Source organism: Sinocyclocheilus rhinocerous, unplaced genomic scaffold (assembly GCF_001515625.1).
Source record: "Sinocyclocheilus rhinocerous isolate Xijiao unplaced genomic scaffold, SAMN03320098_v1.1 scaffold689, whole genome shotgun sequence".
In the NCBI taxonomy this organism is placed as follows: Eukaryota; Metazoa; Chordata; class Actinopteri; order Cypriniformes; family Cyprinidae; genus Sinocyclocheilus; species Sinocyclocheilus rhinocerous.
The window spans coordinates 1,022,654-1,027,024 of NW_015652129.1; the positions used below are offsets into that span (position 1 = coordinate 1,022,654).

At 32.6% G+C, this 4,371-nt stretch overlaps 1 protein-coding gene across 1 annotated transcript in view; it reads left to right on the forward strand.

Annotated features, from left to right (window-relative positions):
- Window positions 1-3,140: 3,140 nt before the first annotated feature.
- The window catches only part of LOC107713463 (uncharacterized), a 3,433-nt gene continuing 2,202 nt past the window's right edge, over window positions 3,141-4,371 (forward strand). Inside the window, exon 1 of the mRNA XM_016518972.1 lies at window positions 3,141-3,630. The gene's annotated coding sequence lies outside the window, so the exon portion shown is untranslated. The remainder of the gene's footprint in view (window positions 3,631-4,371) is intronic.

A 4,371-nucleotide genomic window follows, 5' to 3' on the forward strand; every position in this document is an offset into this window, starting at 1 on the left:
ATAAGTAAAGAAGATTAAAAAAATAATATTAAGTCCAATAAATGACTGCAAAAGAATACGAGTATGAGCAGTGAGTGAAAAAATATCTCCATCCCTGGTGTTTTAGAAAACCTATGACGCACCATCATCCCTTGATTACAGCAATTAATACACTAATTAATTAATTAGGCTTATGTAAATAAATAAACCTCTTAGAGTACAATATGTGCTTTTGTAATTAAAAGGAGGAAACAAAAAGGAACAAAAATCTTCAAATTTCATGTAAAATGGCTCAGTGGCAAATAAGAAAGTGCAACAATTATTATTCAATATTAAAATAAAGGTAAAGATAAAAAATAACAATTATAATTTTTTTTACATATGATTTGGTATTTATATATTTTTTCTGTCTACAAAATCATACTCTCTAGTATTGTGTCTGTCCACCCTAAATAAAACAGCGAGTTGGCAGTTGATCTGATGAAATAAAATCATTCATCTTTCTCATGCAGAAAATGTGTGATTTTTTTCCCCATCTGATATCACTGTGACCGGTGATAAGCTAAATATTTTCCTTTTAAACCCCATATTATTACCCTCAAAAACCCATCAAAATACATAATTCCTTTGGAAAACAGAGCACACTCCCACAGCGCTTTCACGTCTCGAAATCTCACAAACTGATTACTCAGCCTTGATATATTCTCTCATTTAAACGCTATTTTAAAAAGAGAAAAATGATCATAATTCCCCACTAATTACAGATGTAAGAGTATAACTGGCACCTTAGCAACAGAATTTCTTACAACCCATGTGTGCATTTCTAATGTTACCCCAGATAGAACATAAAACATTAATGGGGGCAGGATTCTTTGCAAGCTGGTGATGAAATTATGGTGTAACCTTTATCAATGTACCAGAGTCTTCATGGCAGCGAAGCAAGGATGGATATCACACAACAGCTATTCTTACTGCAAATATTGCCATGACGACAAATCACAAAGAATGAAATGAAAAAAAAAAAGTTACTAAAAAATAAAACACAAAATGGTTTTCCTCTGACAGATGTGAAAAGCACTAGTCTGCAGTGGAGTGATTGATAGATAGAGGGCACTCAGAATCTGAGAATGACCTCGTTCTTGTTCAGAAAACACATATAATGTATATTTCACAATGTACATCTTCAGCATGAGCATTTGGGACATAACAATAAACTTTATTCAGAAATGAGTTGAAACATGATGGAGTCTGGAAATATTATTCATTTTAAATGTCTTGTGTGCATGCAGATTGATCATCCATTGCAATAAAAAATTGTAAAGTTGAAGAAGATAAAAAAAAAAGTAAGACCCCAACAGGATGAGAAAAGCAGCGAGAACAGTATTCACTTTGACTTGGCAACAGGGCAAGAGGTGGTTCAATCAGTTGTAGTTAGTTTCACACAGTGAGAAGTGTGCAATGGATCTAAGCATGAACTTGTATCAGAGTTTTAATGTAATGGAGTTTGAAACTAAAATGTCAGATATGTGATCTAAAAATTATTTAATTATAAATATTAAAAAATATTTTAATATTTCAACATTTCTCATAATTAGGCATGTTTCAGTATTTAAAGATTACCTAAACTAGATTTTTTTTTAAATGAAATGAAATAAATTAAGTATCAATTTGTTATATTTATATATTGTATTATTTTGTGTTTTCAACACAATTGCAAAATGCAGTAGAGATGAATTGGGGAGAATGGGGCTAGTCACATTGCTTACTAGAATATTTCTCAAGATGGGTCAATTTTGTAGTCAGAATTCTGCAGTGTTGTTGCAAAAACAGGTACTGAATGTTTCCACCGTTAATCCAATAATAATAACAATAATAATTATGGGGCATGTTGTCACACCATATGTCACACCTGCCATCGAAAAACCTATAAGAGCAAAATGTGCACAGTAAAACAATCATGAAAACATGAAACAATTCATGAAACAGAAACATCCATAAAACAATTAATGAAACGCAAAGCAGAAATGTAAAAGTAAACATAAATACACTAAGTTTTAGGTTAAGAGAGAAAAGACTCTTATGCTTATTAAAGTTGCATTCATCCGCTCAAAAATACAGTAAAAACAATGATATTGTGAATTATTGTTACAATTGTAACTTTTTTCTATTTGAATATATTTTTAAATGCTTATTTATTTTTATTATCACAAAGCTGATATTTTTGCAGTCATTACTCCAGTCTTCATGTCCTTCAGAAATCATTCTAATATGCCGATTTGCTGCTCAAGAAAGATTTATTATTATTATCAAAGTTGAAAACAATTTAATATTTTTGTAGAAACCAGGGTACAATTTTATGAATTCTTTGATGAAGTTTAAATGAGCAGCATTTATTTAAAATGGAAATTAGTGTAAAAGTGCCTTTACTGTCACTTTTAATCAATTTAATGCATCTTTGCTGAATTAAGTATTAATTTCTTTTTTTTTTAATTAATCTTATATACATACAGTATATTTAAAATGCATTTAAAATCAATGTGACAACTTGCCCCAACCTGTCACCCTTGTCCAGAAAACACAGTTCAGCTCTTCAGTTAAATGTCCCCTTATTCTATACCTACTTGACACCTGTCTGAATGTGTGCTGGATATCCAACAGCTACAGAATAAATATGATGATAGTCTAATTTTAGTTTGGAGCACAGAATTCACCCTCACACACAAAATGTAAGACATCTTTGAACTAGATGTTTGAAACCAACATAAAACCCACAGCTAGAGAAACACATACATGTGTCTGTAATTGGACTTTTGACTCGAAACCCTGTTGTTTCTGAGACACAACCTTTGTGACAAACTTCTCAGTGTGACAACTAGCCCCGGTCTCCTTTATACAGAGGTGGAAGTGTGGTGCGAATCAAAACAAGCTAACGAGTGTTTTTACAGCAAATGTCTTGACTTTTTTTTTTTCTTTTTCAAACAATGGTCTTAAAGATGAAACCTCATTATACATGTCCAAAGCATAAACGGATCAGGACAAATGTGGCAACAAAGTTTCAACTCGGGCAACATTCCAGCAGGTCTGATGCAACAGGGCTGCAACAAGAGTTACATCTCCATAGTGTAATATAGTGTCCTTCCTCGTCGCATGTGGTTAAATAGTGCTTTACAATGGTCTCTGTGCTTAGATTTGTGCTTCGATATACACCCAGTCTGGTTTTGGCAATCTGGACCCACTTTAATAATCATCAGAATTTACTTATCCTCTACATTTCAAAAGGAAATGCATTTCTAAAACGCGAATGCTGTGAACTTTAATCGAGATCAAGCGGGACATCACAGTGTTTTGCCGACTGATATATGGACTCGAGGTTGAAGTTCGGATTAAATTTGCCCCGTTAGTTTGGACCCTGCGCTGAGGGGCGCGGCGGCGGATGGATACGAGCTCATGTGATGCGGTTACTGTTTGGTTTGACGTGATACTCCTCTGTTCTCCAAAACTTTTGAACGATTTATCGTGTAACCGATCAGTCTCGACATCAAATGAAGAAGAGTGAGACAATGTTCTACTAAATTGAAAACGTGAGCTCTTCCACTGCGGTTTACTGCGCTCACAGAAGCTCTTCAGACCGGATCACCTCAGCACGATGGAGTAAGTGTCAACTTCCATTCAGACTTTTATATGAGCTGTAACTTCCTGTGACAGTGTATATCTCAGTTTAACTAGTTTTCAGAGTTCTTGAAATACAAGAATAACCTGCAGAAATGTATAGAGATGAGGTTTAATCATGACGTTTTGTTATGAAAGTGCACTTAAATTGCTTAACTGAGTTTCTACATATTTTCTGTACTGTTAACAAGCTTCATTTTGTATAATGTAGTGTAATGCTCTATTTTTAGGCACTTTTGATGCCTTTGAGTGGGTTTATAAAACACAATATCGTTTTGTAGTTTTAAATTACAATTACTTACAATATAAACAGTATAAACTACAGCACAACGTTTTTTGTTTTGTTTTTTAACTGTAAAAAATATTTTTGTAGTTATTTTAAGACTTTATTCTAACCTTTGTTTCACATTTGGCACTGAACTTGACTAGAGGTATCATATTACAGAATAACAAATGAGCTCTAGCAAAAGGTCAAATTCAGATTTAAATGTTTAGATTTATTTTTTATTTAAATTATTGCAAAATATTGCACTCCATCCTAGTAATTTAGTCAGTTAAGGTTAAAATATTTAATTTATGTAATTAATCATTTTCATGACCCTGTGTTTTTAGTAGGAAAAAAAGTGAAATTCCATAAAATGAAATGTTTGAGCTTGTGTTTTTATTTAAATTTTTGACACCTGGAAAGCGGAATTAACAATTGCATTTTTTTTTTTTTTTTTT